Source organism: Linepithema humile, chromosome 3 (genome assembly GCF_040581485.1).
Source record: "Linepithema humile isolate Giens D197 chromosome 3, Lhum_UNIL_v1.0, whole genome shotgun sequence".
Taxonomy (NCBI): Eukaryota; Metazoa; Arthropoda; class Insecta; order Hymenoptera; family Formicidae; genus Linepithema; species Linepithema humile.
Genome location: NC_090130.1, coordinates 15,819,774 through 15,838,224, shown reverse-complemented (window position 1 = coordinate 15,838,224; position 18,451 = coordinate 15,819,774). Strand labels below are relative to the sequence as shown.

Here is an 18,451-nt window from a genome sequence, read left to right as displayed (position 1 = left end):
CGAGTATGCTCATATGCAAGAACGGAGGACGGTTTCTGGGGGCCGGTTCCATCGACTTTTATTAAATCTCCAACACTAGACCTTGCAAAACACCTCCATACCATCACTTAGCCTCCACCGTGTTTCACCGTGTTTCACAATGGAACTATGCACTGGCTGGAATATTTCTCATTTATTACTCTTTGTACAAAAGTCTTTTGTTTATTCCCAAAAATTTCAAACTTAGATTCATCACTTTATAACACCTTTTTCCGGTCACTTAAACTCCAATTTTTATGTTTTTTTTGCTTTTTGTAGTCTTTTTGTTTTATTTATAGCTCTTAAAAGTGGTTTTCTAACAGCTACTTGTCCAAAAAGATTATTTTCTCGAAGTCTTCTTTGTACAGTAGAAACACTTATTGTTTTCTTTTAACTTTTTATTCACATGAGCAGTTATTTCGAGAGCTATTAGCCGTCTGTTTCGTTTATTCATAATCACAATATATCTATCTTCGGCACCAGTTGTTACTCTAGATTTCGGTTTTTTTGTTTTTATCACTGAAAAAAAAAATATTCTACTCTTTAGCAGTACCCTCTTGATTTTAGAGGATTTTCCTCTGATATACGGCCTCAAGAAGATACTCTAAAATGTAGAGAAATATCCTATAACCATAAAATACTGGATTTAAGATTGCAATCCTCTTAATACTAGAAGAATCTCCTCTTTTTGTAAATCTAATATTATTCTTATTTAGAGCATTTATAACTTGTTCCATATCTTCTACAGTCGAATTTTTGTATCATTACCTTGCCTCTACCTATGTTTGAGATTACGTTACTTTCTTATGTAGACTATCTATTTCTGTTTTGTCTCCTTGCAGATTTCTCGCTTGAACTTTGGACACCTCAGTTCTGCAGTAATCAATTGCCTTTTGTAAATTAAGATCTTTTGTTCTGAGGAGCCTTTCTTGCAGCACCTTGTCTCTTATTCTTAATACAATCTTGTTCCGGATCATTCTGTCAGTCATAGTTCCAAATTCACATGATTGATTCAGCTTCTTTATTTCTGTTAGAAAGCTCTCAAATTTCTCGCCTTCTTGTTGTAGTCTGTTGAAAAACTTAAATGTTTCATATACAACATTTTTCTTTGGAATGCAATATTCTTCAAAAGACTATAACACCTTTGCTAAGTCATTCCTTTCTGCTTCTTGGAGATTAAATGTATTGTATAATTCAATATCATCTTCACCAACAATATTTAGTAGTATAGCTACTTTAACTTCATCTGGTTTATTAATACTGTCTAATGCTTTTAGAAATATATCAAAACTTTGCTTGAACTTGCGCCAGTTCTCACCAATATTTCCATTTAGATTTAGTCCTTTTGGTGGTTTGCAATATAGTTCCATTTTATAATCAGCATCGCTGATTTTATGAACAGCGTTGCTGTTTTGCATGTGTAAGGTCCGTTTATGTCAGGATAGAGATAGAACTTATTAACGTAACAGTAATTTATTAACAACGAATAATAGATTAAATAAAAATGTGATATAACGAAATGATTGTCCAAATAATTCACTTATCTTAACCGTGCTTTCCGGCGACACGTAACCAATTTGAAATTAAGCCAAAGTCCCTCTTGGCTAATAATTTTAACTTGCAAAAGTCCCTCTTTGCTTGTTAATGAAAATTCTGCAAAAGTCCCTCTTTGCGATATGAAAATGATGTCCCTTTGACGAAGTCCCTCTCGTCGTTGGATACACACACTTAAAAATATACTGACTTTATCTCTTAACTGTTCAGAGCCAAAAAGCCTCGTTGCCTGTTCGGGCCCTCTTATATATCCTTTTCGAAAGAACGTTCTCGTTCTTTCTCGAACATTCTGAAAATCTGTTTCCTCCCGGCGACGCCGGAGCGCTTTGCGCATATACAACATAGGCTAGCGCCTTCATACATAAAATAGACACTAATTGATCCGCCGTTATCTACATTATCATAAGAGATTCTTACACATGGTTAACCTCTAAATTATCAATGAGGTTGCACACTTCTTTTATGGTCCGTTGTCATGAAACTTTTAATATTTTTTGTATCACTTTACGACTGCACCATGTTATATTTATGTTAGTTGTAATAATGAGATACACCAGTAGACTTAAACATATATTATTAATGAAACATTTTTATACATTGACTTATAACACACTTATCTTATTGTCGTCTCCGACCGTCTGCGCTCTCCTAGCATATACATTCTTTTAACAAATGCGCGTGCCGCTAGTATCTTGCATATCCTCTTATTTCAAGAGGCTATTCAAGTTACTATAGTGGAATTTCCTACAGAAGACTTTATTCTTGATCATAGCTCATGCGTCCACTTTTTTATAGAGGAATACGTGTTAAAGAGGAATATGCTTCATGTAAGATTTTTTACTTAGAGGAAATGTTTAGAGGAATTTCTCGCTTATAAATAGAAATTTTTTTTTGGGTAATAACAATTTGATCAGAGTTCAAAAATTTATTAACGTTATAGTCCACAGTACGTCTAGGTATTCGTAATTTTTGTGCAATCTGACAATTGCTCTTTTTGTGATGGGCTACGATAAGAGCAGTTTTTCAAAAGATAAATTTTTTGATCTAGCCATATTTATTCAAAGAACAAAAGTACAAAAATCTGCACACTATATCTTTTATAAATGATAACAAGGTTCTAAAAATGTAAAGAAATGATCAATAAACTGAAAAGTTTACTGTAAAGCATAATAGTATGGAGATCAGGGTCGCAAAAGTACGTAAATATCAGCAAATTAACATATCCAACATACCAAATAATCGTGTCCTTCGTTTATAGAACCTAAAATATTTTGTATTTTCTACGAACTAAAGCTCTGTTCAGCTTATAGTAGAATTTTTCGATTTTTATTTTACAAAGTCTTTGCATAATTTAAAAACTTTAACACATAAAATTTGAAAAAAAATTTTTTTTTAAATTGAAAAAAATTTATACATTATCTATACACGCCAAAATACACATTTTTTTCTAATAAAGTTTTTTTGTAATATTGTTTTTTAAATAATTGCAATTGTTTCAAAATGGCTTTTTTACACAAAAAACATTGTGTAAGGTTCTCAAATAAAGCTACACCGGTATCAGGATGAATAAAATTTAATGTTTAATAAAAGTTCAAAATTAACATTATTGAAAGAACAGGAAATAATAACAATAAAATAATGAGTCGATAGCCGAAAGGAATTATCGATTAATTTCGCGAACTTCGCACAAAAGCTAATGTTCTCACCAAAAGTCGAACAATGTTCTGAGTCTTTTTTCTAATAAAGTATTTTATCGCCAAGTCGTCTTTTACACTGTCTTCTCTTTTCCTTTTTATTTTCGGAGCTTCTTGAGTACTTATGCGTCGTTTTAGCGTTTGCACCGACTTTTATATTTGCCGAGTAGTGACCTCCTTTATTATTGTCATAATCATATATCCGAAATTTTACTAAATACATGATAATGTTTTATCCTGCATTATCGACGGCAATTTTCGGATAATTCTTAAGAATCTTACAATTGTAACTTTGTTAAAAATAATCGTACAAAAAAATTCAAAAAAGCATATTAAAGGTTTTATTGTCACTTGTAAAATACACTTTTATTTTTTTTGTACAACTGTTTTTAAAAAAATGGCGGCCATTTAAAAATGGGCAAAAAAAATAGAAAAATTATGACTCCTTTAATTGTTGCCAAACAAAAAGAACAATTGCGTTGAAGTACGTGCTATGCATCATTTGAAAGGTAATTACATTAACTTTAAAATCAATTTGTGTTTTTTTCTCTACGATTATTTTTAGTGGAGATATTGAACTTTTTGTAGATTCTGTTTTCTTTCTTGGGTGAGCAAATATATTTGACCAGCAGTGTAGTTTTGTATCCAAAGCACTATTTTTGTTATTTTTACGCGTGGGCACGAGATGTGTTCGATGCAACCACCGTTTCCTATTGACACTGTGTCCGATTGCAACTACTATGAGTCCATTTAATATTGTGTCTGCTTGATATTGTGTCCGATTGCACCTGTTTGATTCATTCAACCTGCTGTGTCCGATTTATTCTGTGCGCAACTGAGACTTCTCGCATTACGGAGAGCTTTTAGTTTATATAAATAAGAAAGTTCAGGATCGCCCGATGACATCATTTCTGCATCTGTTTTAATTCTATAAATCATAGCGGTTTCATTTTTTTTGTGTAATTGTTTACCTACTTCAAAATGTATTGGGTTTTGTAAATATCTATTATTGCAATTTCCTGATCCTTTTGTTATCGTGCATTTAATTATAATAGATTCACTATCTGTAATATTTTTTGCAGTTCCATTTATAGTGCTACCGCAATTATACTTTCCGCATATTGTTAAAATATTATTAAAAATTTTATTTTTTTTAAATTAATATCCACATTGCAATTTACATGCTGCGCATAATTTTGTTATAATTGCATCATGTTACTTTCCTGTCTATAATACTTGGTGTAATGTTTACACACCTTGTACTATAAGTCTTTATTTACATCTCTCACTTCTCTACAATGCTGGTTGCTGCGCACCTCCTTGTCTCTTCCGTTCTCCCTCTCACTCACACTGGCGCCCTCTCTTACACGCACATTCATACCTTCATACACCCTTCTTAATCTCATATATTACATCTTTCCTTTTTTTTTTAAACTTATTAATCTATTATTTACTCTAGATATCTGGCTGGTCGCTTGACAATCCTACCTCTGCGTGTCACTTGAACAGTTTTACTGGGATTGTTAGTTTCTTAATCATTCTGCTTTAAGGAATCTGTTAGGCTGCCTCCAGCAGAATCATCAGATTGTGGCTCAACAGTGTTATTGCCTGGCGGATCACAATGTGTATCTGAGTCCGTTTCCGAGGATATTTTTATACTTAAAGAGTGACTTTCTTAAATGCATTGTATTCCGTCTGAGTATCTCACCGTTTTGACTCTGTATAATAAACGAGCGAGGGTTTGGATGCTGACTAAGAATTTTCGTAAGCTTCCAGAGACCCTGTTTATAAACATCTCTTTCATTAAAGTTATGTTTCCTTACTTTAACATTGCGACCATGATAGTATTTATATTTAGCTTATTGTTTTTTAAGATTTTTATGAGCAGTTGTATGAATGACTAGTTGTAAGAGTTCAGTGTGAATGGTTAATCTTGTTCTCATGATTCTACTCATGAGTACCATATTTGCGATGGAGATTCTTTGAATCCTGTTATTGGGCAGTTCCTGAACTTAAGTAATGCTATATTTAAGTCTCGATTATTATTTTAATTAAGAATTATGTAAATGTCTCGATATTTCTTAATTAATCTTTTAGCTATTTGTACCGCTCGTTCAACCTGTTCGTTACTCCCAGGGTAGTGAGACGAGCTGGTTTAAAACTGCCACTTTTTGGCAAACTATTGATGTTCTAATGAGTTGAATGGTATATTATCACTGATAACTATTCTAGGAATTCCATGCGTTGCAAACACTGATTTCATTTTCCGAATAACTTCTGATAAAGTTTTATTTTTAAATGGTAATATTTCTAGCCACTTTGAGAAATAATCTTGTATTATTAGATAACTCTTACCTTTAGTCTCACAAATATGACAACCTTATTAAATCGAATATTAGGTACATGATGCGGAATTAGTCGTTCTTTAGCATTTTTACATTTATAACGCTCGCAGACTTTATATTTCACAACCATTTTTTCAATGTCGATCATAAGTTCTGGCCAATATATTGATTGTCTTGCGCGATTTTTTGTTTTCTCCACACCAAGATGAGCCTCATGAAGAAGACTTAATACATATTGCCTGAGATCCTTGAACTATCAATCTATAGTTATAAAAGACTAGACTTTCCTCTACAGTTATGTCATTTTTGTACTTTGCATAAAATTGTACATTTGCGTCTACCTTTTTTTTATTTGTTGGCCATCCATTTTGATAGTATTCGATTAATTTTATTAGCTTAGGATCATTCTGCGTCGCGTTTTTGAATTATTTTTTCTTTTCATCAGTCATACTGTGCGCGATATCAATGGAATGAACAACCTCAGCTACCCATTCAGTATTGTGATGAATATTAGATCTAGAATTTTGAGATAAAAGATCAGCTATATGCATTTGTTTTCCTTGTACATATTTGACGCTTATATTTTAAGAGTTTAAGTTTCATTCGCTGTAGCTTGAATGATACAATATTTGCAATTTTCTTTGTGTTAATTATATTAACAAGCGGCTTGTGATCTGTAACTACATTAATCTTCCTTCCATAGATAAATTGATGAAACTTATGTGTGGCATATACTATGCCCAGCATTTCTTTCTCTATCATAGCATAATTTTGTTCTGCATCATTCAAACTACGCGAGCCGTATGCCACAGGTTTTCCCTCTTCCATTAGATAGCATTCTAAACCTGATTTAGACGCATCCTATTGTATTATAATTTCCTTATTTGCGTCAAAATTCATCACCGTAGATGCTTCTGTTAGCATTTTTTAAATTGCGTTTAATGTATTTCTGTGTTTTTCTAGCCACTGGAACTCAACATTTGATTTTAAAAGTTCCTTCAGTGGAGTCGATATTTCAGCTGAATTTGAAATATATTTCCTCAAATAATTAATTCCAAGTATACTTTGTAGCTCTTTTTTATTCCGTAGTTCTTTTAAGTTAATTATTGCACGTACTCTTTCAGGGTCTATGTTCATCCCTACGCTTGTAAATATTTGACCCAGATATTTCACCTTACTTTGTCGGTACTGGATTTTATTCTTATTAAACTTTATACTCGTCTTCGTGCCTGTGTTGTAACTTTATCCATTATTTGATCATACTTTTCCAGAAATTTTGCAGCAATCATCAAATCATCAAAATATATCTGTACCCCTTCAATATTATCGAAATTTTGTTGGTTTATGAATTGTAAGTATTCAGGTGCCATATTTAACCCAAACGGTAATCTATTAAATTTTCAACAACCTAGAAGCGTACTAAAGGTACACAGCTCGCTTGACTTCTCGTCAAGTTCAACATGACAAAATCCGTCTTTAAGATCCAGTACCGAAAATACGCTTTTCCCACTCAAATTTTCAGATATTTCTTCTAACGTTGGAATAGCCTTTGAATAATACTCAATTGATTCATTTAAACTTTTTGGATCCAGAGAAATTCTAAGTAATTTATCCTTCTTTTCAACAATTATAACATTACTAACCCATTAGGTTTTTCTACTTTTGATATTATTCTTTTTTCCTCTAATTTCTTTAATGCTTTACCTAACCTATCTTTTATAGCCTTTCGAACTCTCCTTGGTGGATTTGCAACTGTTATACAATGCTTTTCAATCTTTATTGTGTACTTACTAAAAAATTTGCCTAACTCTTCAAACAAATCTTTATTACTCTCTATGAATCTACTTTTCCCACTAGCAGCTTCTAATTCGTCTATTCTTTTTATTAGTCTCAGTTTCACTGATGCTTCTCTTCCAATAATCGGTTTGTCTTCCACGTTGGCAATGACAAAGTCTTTATACAACTCCGTTTCTCGAGCTTAGCATCGCAGATTCACCATGCCAATGACTTTTATCTCAAACCCCCCATATGCTCGCAACATGACATTCGTTGGTCAAATCTTGAATTGTTGATCCAGCTTCTTAAATAGTCTGTATGGAATTGTATTAGTATCAGACCCATTGTCTATTTTGAAGAGAGTCTTAGTATTTTCAATTTGAATAGTTTTATACTAGGCTTTGATGCTGTGAACATCAATAGTAATGAAGTCTGTATAAAGAAGGCCTTCCTCCGAATCACTTGTTCCCTCAGTCTGAATATTTTCAACCTGTCGGACTCGACAGCAGTTTGCAAAATGGTTGAGTTTACCACACTTATGACACCTTACATCTTCCTACATGCTGGACACTGTCGTGGGCCATGTTTTCGTGCACAGCGCTTACAATTAAACGTTTCTGATGTTTCAGTTGACTGCAAGATTTCATCTTTTCCTCCTATATTTGGTCGCCCAGTTTTCTTTTTCCCTTTTTTTTTAGCGATCGTTGCCACTTGTATAGCTCCTTGCATTTCCTGAAGATCCTTGGCCTGAGCTTTCGCTGCTTCCGCCGCTCTACATTGATCTGATGCTTTCTGCAAAGTTAAGCCTTCCATTTTTAACAGTCGCTCTTGCACCAATGCATCATTGATTCCTAATACGACTCGATCTCGAACCATTTCATCCACCATGTAGCTGAATTCACACGTTTTCGCTAGTTTCTTCACATCTGTCAAGAATTGTTCAAATGTTTCACCTTCCTTCTGCACTCGTTTGTGGAACCATGTACCTCTCAAATACCACATTTTTTTGGCATGCAGTAATCCTCAAATGCCTTCATAACCTTATCCAATTTCTTCTGATCCTCTAAGCTGAGATTAAATATATTATATAACTCAACGGCTTCTTCACCAATTAGGTTAAGAAATATTGCCACTTACACATCATCAGATGCACTGTTTTTCCCCATTGCCTTCATATAAATCTCGAAATTCTGTTTGTATTTTTGCCAGTTCTCACTAATATTTCTTTCTATAAGAAGGCCTTTCGGAGGTTTGAAACCTTCCATCGCATCGCCTTTGCTGCACGTGGTACATTATAGGTTATACGTATAGTTTTCTATTTGTCTTTAGTATTTTAGGTTACCAGTCCAATCCGTGTTATACTACGGTTTACTAATACGAGTAAAGATTACTAATACGACTGCGCCATGTAATGTTTACACATTTTGTTGTATTACAAGTCTTTATTTACATCTCTCACTTCTCTACAATGTTTGTTGCTGCTCACCTCCTTGTCTCTTCCGTTCTCTCTCTCACTCACACTGACGCCCTCTTTTACACACACATTTATACCCTCATGCGCTCTTCTTAATCTCATATATTACACTTAGTATTATCTACAAGGTAACTTCTTTTCTTTCCCGTCTTTGCATACTGTTTCGTCTCTACAAAATTGTCGAATTTATTTCTATTAAATACTACATCTATTTTACTATGTCCCGGTTCTTTATCTGATGAAAGCAAAATTGTACTTGATAAATTGGCAATACTAGCATCCAAATAACTAGTTTTTGAGAGATCTTTATTTATTTCCGATTTTAATTCGATTGTCTTATCAAGCAAGGTGCTTTTGATATGAAAGCGATTATTTATAACCAGGGTGTATAAAGCATGCAATTGTATTTGTTCTATTTCTTTTGATATAATTGTCCATATCTCGTTATACTTACAAAGGAAACACCAGACATGGCCCCCTCCAATTTGGTTGGCTTTTATATATATAATAGTTCAGCCCTTCCACTAATTCGTGCTAAAATTATAGGACGCGCTTCTCAAGCATTCGCGAGAAAAACGCGTTTGAAGATTTACGTGTTAGTAATGTACCGAGCGATAAGAACTAATTGACAACAAGCGGTGTGGTGTAGTGAGTAAGGCGTCTGACTACAATACTGCGTATTGCTGGTTTGAATCTTACTTTTACAAATTTTTTTTTATCTGCATTGCAGCATATTATTGTGTATGTGTATCTTTTACTATTTTACCTAAAAAATTAATGTTTTTATTCTAAAATTTATTATATTCAAAAATTATATGACTTATTTATTTAATATGCTTCAAATGCTTATGTGATTAAAATTTATCTAGTTTTAAGTTGTGTTATGCAAATTACAATTTTATAATACAAGTGAAAAAGAAAGGAATGAGGAAGGCAATAAGAAAATTCGAATCTTATTACGTTTGCAACTCATAAAATTTTTATTTTTAATAAGCAAAATCTATTATTTGTCTTCGGAATCAGATTTATTTTTGGACAAATTACATATTTTGGAACAAACATTATGAAAGTGGCCATTGGTTAAATTTGCCGAAATTGCAGTATGTTTTATTGATCCTAATCGAAGGTCTCACTGGGAACAAAGCTTAAAAATTAATAGTTTTTCGTTTAGAGATATTTTAAAAGTCTTTAACTTTTGCTATGCTGTGATGACATAGCCGTGATATAATGCCGGACTAATGTATATGCTGTGTGTGTGAATGAGTGTGTGCGTATGTGTGTGTGGGTATATGCTGTGTGGTTGTGTATACACACACACGTACCACCCACCACCCACTCACATACACACCTACACGACACATGCAGCGCGCACACGCACGCACACACGCGCATATGCACGCACAGGCGCGCATACGCATGCACACCCGCTCCGTGCTCCGTACCCGCCATATTCAAATAAAAATTATTTATTTTGCGTTTTAAACAAAAACAAAATGTTGGAATTATAAATTTAACCGATTATTAATAATGTACAAACGACGTACAAACGATTAAGCACGATAAATTCATAAATTATAGTTTACGTGACGTAATTGCGATATAGGGAGGGGGGGCTAATTATCATTGGCACAGTTACGAAAACTTTGTAATTTTTTTTAAATTAACAAATATTTATTCATTGTATTATTATGTCAAATATGTATTGTAATATTATGTAAAATTAAATTAATTTAATTTACAATTGTGTTTTTTATTAAAAATTTGCACTTTTAATTTTTTTTTTATAATTTATTGAATATAATTTTTATTCAATTAACAATCTTATTATTTTATATGTTCCGATATAAAACTAATAAAATACTACTTTTAATATAGCTTAATATATTTAATTTAAATTTTAAAATGATTAATTTAATAAGAAATTAGAAAAAATCACGCTCAACTCAGGTTTCAACTGACGCCGTCACTAGCTCACGTTGAAGTGATCGCTCACTGCCTTCGTTAAAGAATAGGATCGAACAGGATTTCGAATTTCTTTGTGTGTGTAGGGATATACGTTACAGTAGGAAAGTAGCTAAAAGGAAGGCCAAAAACTGTTACCTGAGGACATTAAATATACAAATATTATGGTCGGAGCAGTGAGCACTGAACTTAACAAAGTTGAGTGAAAGATTACGCTGAATAAAATGTTTCTTGTATTAAATAATAACTGTGTTATTTAATAATAACTATATTAAAAGTAATATTTTATTAGTTTTATATCGGAACATGTAAAATAATAAGATTGTTAATTGAATAAAAATTGTATTCAGTAAATTGTAAAAAGAAATTAAAAGAGCAAATTTTTAATAAAAGACACAATTGTAAATTAAATTAATTTAATTTTACATAATATTATAATACATATTTAACATAATAATGTAATAAATAAATATTTGCTAGATTAAATAAAAAAAAGTGTAATAGGCAGGAATCGAATCTGGGTCGACAGCGTGATGTTTGGGGCTTACAAGTAAATCTACCCAAGTGTCACTCTTCGATTTTGATCAAACTTTGCACACTTCTAGGGCGATGAAAAATAATTACGTATTTTTTTTATATCGGCAGTAATTCAGTTTTAAGGGTAGAAACTACCCTTTGAATATTTGGAGGTGTATTCAAGATTTGAATGATATCCATTGAACAATTTGAATTGTGAAGACTTTACGGGGGTTTTTGATGTCGCTGAATCCAAATTTGATGTCGAAAATATCATTATCAAAATGGCGGATTCAAAATGGCGGATTCAAAATGGCGTCTCTATTTCCTAAAAAAAGGATATTTTTTTAATTTTGGCTAGAATCTGTTCTTAGTGCCCGAGCTACGCGCTTTTCTCGACAATCGGTCCAACGCGATCGATATATAAGGAACTCTATAAACTTTACACCGGTTTTTCTCGAAAACGGCTGAACGTTGCGCCCTATCCCTTTGCTCCAAGTACTCTTCTAGTAGAGCACTATAACATATATAAGCTTTTTCAAAATCGGTGACCCGAAGTCCGCGCCCTCTCCTTGTCAAAATTCGTTCAAGAATATGGCATTGCAAGAACATCAGATTGTTTTGAATCATCCTGATATTGCTTCGCATGAAAATGGTTACCTTCAAATCTCTATAACTCAATGAAAAATGATCGTACAAAAATAAAAAACATATCATTTTGAAGGTGAGAGATAGCGGAACAGAGTGGCGTAAGCGAAATCTTAAAAAAAATTATCTTCGAGGCAACAACGTGTTGAATATGATCAAAATCGACGTTTTTGGACTATTTTACACCATTTTTCATGGAAATGTGACGTGATAAACAAATTCTCAATGCGGAATCGTTTTCAGCGACCAAAAATACGTCGGAAACCGTTAGTTTTGTTCGTAAGCCAAAATCGTGTTGAACTGTGTAATCGGCATTTCAGATCTCTATAAAGCAGTGCTCGGAATTAGTCTGAACATTTCAGCCGATTTCCGTGGTATACGCCTCCTTTCCTCTCCTTACCGCGCGCGCCGCAGCCGCTAAGGCCAGCGCCGCCGAGCGTTAGGAGCGACACTATCTGATTATGAGTGGGTTCTTTTCCCTATTTATTAAAATTTTAAAAAATGTATTAAAATTTATTAAAAATAAATTTTTTATTTTTAAATTTATTAAGTGGAAATATTTCAATAGATTTCCACGTCACCCATGAGATACTAATGCTGACGCGTTTTTTTTTAAATGGTTTCCCCCGTAGACCTATTCCACTAAAGATAAAAATAAATTCTTAATTTAAAAAAAAATATATATGTAAAAGAGATTTTCTTAATTAGATTTTCTTAGCCTTTTATGAGAATGAACAATTGATGCAATAATGTAGATAAAAACCACTTTTTGAAAAACGTGTTAGTATTAGTACCTCATGGGTGACGTAGAAATCTATTGAAATATTTCCACTTAATAAATTTAAAAAAAAATTTATTTTTAATAAATTTTAATAAATTTTTTTAAATTTTAATAAAGAGGGAGAAGAACCTACTCATAGAACCTAATCAGATAGTGCCGCTCCTAACGCTCGGCGGCGCTGGCCCTAGCGGCTGCGGCGCGCGCGGTAAGGAGAGGAAAGGAGGCGTATATCACGGAAATCGGCTGAAATGTTCAGACTAATTCCGAGCACTGCTATAAAGCATATTGTCTTCTTAAGCGATGATTTTCATGTAAATGATAACTAAGGCAGTAGTTTTTAGCGGTGAGTATTGTTTCCTACGAAAGAGACAAAAGTTACTGTATTATCAAAATCAATGGAAATGTACAATTATACAGGATGATCTATTTTAATCAATCCACTAGAATATCTCAAAATATCTAAAAATCCTTAAGTTTAAGACAAAAATATTTCAGACAAAAGTTGCTCAGTTACTAGGGGGAAAGAAGATGATGACCTTGGTTAATCTTAAGAAAATGTCCTTAAGGTCAGATCAAGGTCACCTAAATTTTTTTAAATTAAAACCAATTTTTATTTCATATTCATGTAGCTGACTTCAGGACTTTTTCAAAACATTATAATAAAGTACATTTTTATTAAGTACTTTACGAGTTATGAGGCTTGAAAGTTAACAGGTCAACGTTTAGTGAACCCACTATCTTAAAGCAATTAAGTTTGAGACGAAAAGAAGATGATGACCTTAGTTGATTTTGACATGTTGTCTTCGAGCTAGGTCGACATCTTAAATTTTTTGAATACATTTTTTATTCTAATTCTTCTTTAGCGCTACCCAGAAACAACGGCATGGACGTAGTTTTCTATTCCCTTTGGGGTGCTTTATTAACGTGAATTCGTGATTTCTTCTATAATAGATCTATTGCAGAATATGTTCAAAAACATTTCCATTTCCTGGAATACGTAACGCAATTCTCTGCTGGAAATGTCTGATAGTTTGTAATAACACATCCCATGGTATGTTTTTACAAGCTGCTCGAATTCTTTCGATCATGTCTTCTCTAGTTGGTTTCTGCTCATAGACAACATTCTTTAAATACCGCCACAAATAAAAGTCAAGCAAAGTCAAATCTGGTGATCGCAGGGGCTATAGTACGGGTCCTTGTCCAATTTATCTTCTAAGGGGGTATTTTATTATAAAGCGCGAAAAAATGGTTTATTTTTGGAAATTTTTGTTAGGAAAATTATTAGACATATTATTTTAAAATTTTACACACATATTTATTTATATTTACAAAATGTAAATAAATTTTTGTGAAATTAAATATTAATAAGTTTTTATGTATTTTACGATTTTAAAGAGGTCATAAAAAAAACACATATCGCTGGTTAACATGATTACAGCGTTCTTACTTGTCTGAAATAAAAAAATAAACAAGATTCTTAATTATTATAAATGTGGCTATGGTCTAATTCAGAATAAAAAAAAATATAGCAAATTGTTAAATTAGCGCAGTTTTAAAAAACATATCAATTTTTCACAAAAAATTTAAACTTTGACAGCTATAAAAAAAATAGTTAGTTTAAAGATATATAATAATTCTGGTTCCGAGAGTAAACAAACATGTATTTTATATATACAAAATAGAGTAAGCCGATCGATTAAGTACTTTTTAAGAAATTGTGTCAACTGATTCAAAAAACGAGTTTCGAGAAAAACGAGTTTAAAGTTTGAAGTACAGATATATTATAATATACCTGAACGGCGCAACCTACAAATACCTGCATTTCCGTTATCTTTATGTATTTCGACAAAATCTCATAGGAACTCACGTTTAAGACCTTAAACATTAAAAAAATGAAAAAGTTCTATTTTTTTGAAGTCGCACAGTAGAATACCCCCTTAGAGTGCCTTCAATAATTTCCTTCACAATCCGTGCATAGTGTGGTCCCGCCCCTGCTGAATACACATTCTTTGCTTTGTATGTAAATCAACATCTTCAAACAAAATTGGAAGTTTATCTCTTAGAAACTCCAAAAATTTTCCCTGTTAATATTTTCCAAAAAAATATGGACATATTGGGTAACCATTGATAATGCCACACCAAACGTTTATACTCCAGCGATGTTGAGCATTTATTTGTCTATACCAACGAGGATAAATGTCTGACCAGTAATGACAATTATGCCTGTTTAGTTCTTAAGTACATTTAAATGTTGATTTATCAGAAAACATAACATCATAAAAAAAAGCTGGATCATTTCCTATCATTTCTTTTTTCCATTGACAAAACTGCACATGTAATTTCATATTGTTTGGAGTAAGAGCTTGCATTAATGTACAAGGTACGTCCGAAAAGTATCGGCACTGATTTTTTCTAGCCAAGAGGAAGAGGTGCAGAGTGGTCTCCATGGGCAGGGACGTTAGTGGAGGATTTTAGCTATACGACGCGACCCGACTCAGTTGCCTCTGAGCCTTTGCAGAGTGTGGATCGCGCCCGGAGTGAGCAGTTGTTTTGTTGTGTCGTCAGGAATCAAGATGCAACACACGATTGAACAGGTATGCGATCAAGTTTTGCGTAAAACTGAAAAAATCCGATGCTGAGACTCTTGCCATGATCCGTGAAGCCTATGGGGAGGATGTTATGTCAAAAACTTCGAGCTTTCGGGTGGCACAAAAAGTTTAAAGAAGGAAGGGAGGACGTCGAGGACGAGCAACGCGCCACTCGAAAACTCGTGTTTTTGACATGGCACCTCGTAGGCTTCACGGATCATGACAAGAGTCTCAACAGCGGATTTTTTCAGTTTCACGCAAAACTTGATCGCAGCATACCGCTGTTCAATCGTGCGTTGCATCTTGATTGCTGACGACACTACAAAACAACTGTTCACACTAGGAGCGATCCACACTCTGCAAAGATTCAAGAGGCAAGTAAGCCGGGTCGCGTCGTATACCTGAAATCTCCCACCAACATCCCTGCCCATGGAGACCACTTTGCGCCCCTTCCCCTTAGCTAAAAAAAATCAGTCCCGATACTTTTCGAACGTACCATGTATGTATGTGGATGATACTTGACTTTTTTTTTTAATTCTCAGGATTGTTGTCCTGGGTATTCCTATTTATCTTTCCATTTGTCGACTATTAATATGAGGATTAAGGTGAATAGCTGTTAAGACACGTGCATCATTTTCATCATAGACTTTATTTGATCTTTTATGTTTCAAGTGACCGTCACGTGCTCTTAGTTCAATGTTTCGAATAACTGTATAATTCGGATGTTGTCTATTTAAACTATATTATATCAAGCTTGGTAAATTGTAACAGCTTAACGGAAATTTCTATGACATTCACCGAAAATAAGCAACAAGGGAATATATTCAACCATAATTATTCCCAAAGTTTTTATTGAAAAATACAAAATTAGTATTTCAAAATAATTTTCTAAATTAAATCAAAACTTAATAAGATAAATAAACTACAAAAAAGAAAAAAAATATTTTTTTAAAAATGTTTTGATAAAACGAAAAAAGGAAAAAAAATACAATATCTTCGATATTAACTTTTCAAAATAAATACATACATACATATGTATGTATAATGGTGGATATGTAAAACAGATCGTTGAATTGAACGTTTTATTTCTGTCGTAATTTAGTGACTACTCGGCGTGTAATGAACAGGGATACTACTGAACATGTTACTTTTGTCAAAAATATTTGTATTCAAGTCGATAAAGGACAGCGATTAATAATGCCACATCAAATGTTGTGTGTCGAAAAGACCACACGATTGTTAATAATTGTTAATAATAAATCTCAATTTTGTAAGTCTTTCGAAATAAAATTGCTAAATAAAATTGCCAATACTTTATGCGTATTCGGCAATTAATATAACTAAGCAGGGCGCTGACGCACGCACTGGCTCCAAAATTCGCGCATTTGTACGCGCGAATTAGAGCGTCCCACGCCCAAAGTAGAATAATGCTGATCAGCATTTTGTCACTAAGTAGGCCTATTGCTAAACTTGCCCTACTGCCAAAATACTGACCAGTATAAATGATCACTGCATGAAAAGTGCAGTGAGTGGACAGACTAATGTCTGTCAATCTCGTCGAGTATATGTCACGTCGGGGATTCGTAAAGTAACCGGGAGAAAAGTGTACGAAACGAATAAGTGGAAATAAAATGTGTTTATTAATTTCACAACGGACTACAATTACTGTACATCTCGGCTCAACCCCCCTGAACCTGCAAGGCAAATCTCGAATTTTAATCCTGTGCTAATTGACCACAAACGGCAGCGCAACAGCGCACACTTAAATGTCCTACATCTTTCAATATTATTATTACAAACTGTCAGATATTTTTCAGCAGAGAATTACGTTATGTATTCGAGAAAATGGAAATGTCTTTGAACATCTTTTGCAAAAAATCTAGAAAAAATCATGAAAGGCAAGGGGAATTCATGTTAGTAAAACACCTTAAAGGGAACAGAAAATTACTACATTCACGCCGCACAATGGTGCCATATACGTGAATCACGGAAAAATTATATAATTCGTTAACTTTCAAAGATCGAGCTTTCTTGACGACTAATAGTTTTAATTGCACACATTTGTCAACATATATATTAGAAGAAATAAAACATCTCTATATATTTTTTATATTTCATTATATAGTCCAAGTTTGTTATAAAGTTCCTCTTGCATTTTTTTCTTTGTTTCTTCTCTTTGAACGCGCGTTTCCGAAGTAGTTGTCTACTTCTTGAACGAAAAATTATAAGATATGTAGTATACACTCCAAAAACTTTATTTATGCATGTAAAGATGACATCCCCAATTGAAGAGCTTTCTTTTTAAAACGATGGAATAGCAGGAAAATCTCAAGCCAAAGAAGATTGTAATTCTTGATACTTTTTATTGAAACCAATGTTTTAATTAAGCAGCATACGTTTCGGCTGATCTTTCAGCCATCATCAGTATTACCCTTACAAACTGAACAATTATATATCTTAGTAATTTTTTAATATGATTGAGATCAAGATAATAAAAAATTTTTTTTTTAACTAATAAGATAAATAACTAATAAAATTATTTTTCTATCACATACCTGTTTCTTAGAAGACAGTAAATTTAATTCGTCATTATTAATAAAAACTTTTATGAAGTGATCACGTATGTGATTGCGAGAATTACTTATTGAGGTGTTGATCGAAAATCACCATGTTCTCAACTGTGAGTTGAAATGTGAAACCCAGAAAGCGTTTAGGCAAAAAGGATATAAGGGAGGGGGGAACACAAGGAGAAGGAGTAACCAAATATACAGCCGGCAAGGAGAAAATTATTATTTTTCTACCTCTATAAAGTAGGCAATAAGTTGAGGATCGGAACATACGAATCAGAGAGCAAATCAGTGTCACTTTGTTTATTTAATCCGTGTGACTGTCTTTTAATATTTATCATTTCAGAAGTTAGTCTTCTGAAGTATGATTTTTCATTATCAACTATGCTAACTCCTTCCCAATTCATTTGGTGATTTAATTCTAACCGATGTTGTGAGATAACTGAAGGAGAAGTGCTTTTTTTAATGTCGTTTTTATGCTCTTTGATCCTAGTCTCCAACCTTCTCTTCGTCTGGCCTATGTATGTT

The 18,451-nt window shown here is 33.1% G+C and overlaps 1 protein-coding gene across 9 annotated transcripts in view; it reads left to right on the top strand.

Annotated features, from left to right (window-relative positions):
• stol (stolid) overlaps positions 1–18,451 on the top strand; it is a 301,015-nt gene that overhangs the window by 178,041 nt on the left and 104,523 nt on the right. The window lies entirely within an intron of this gene.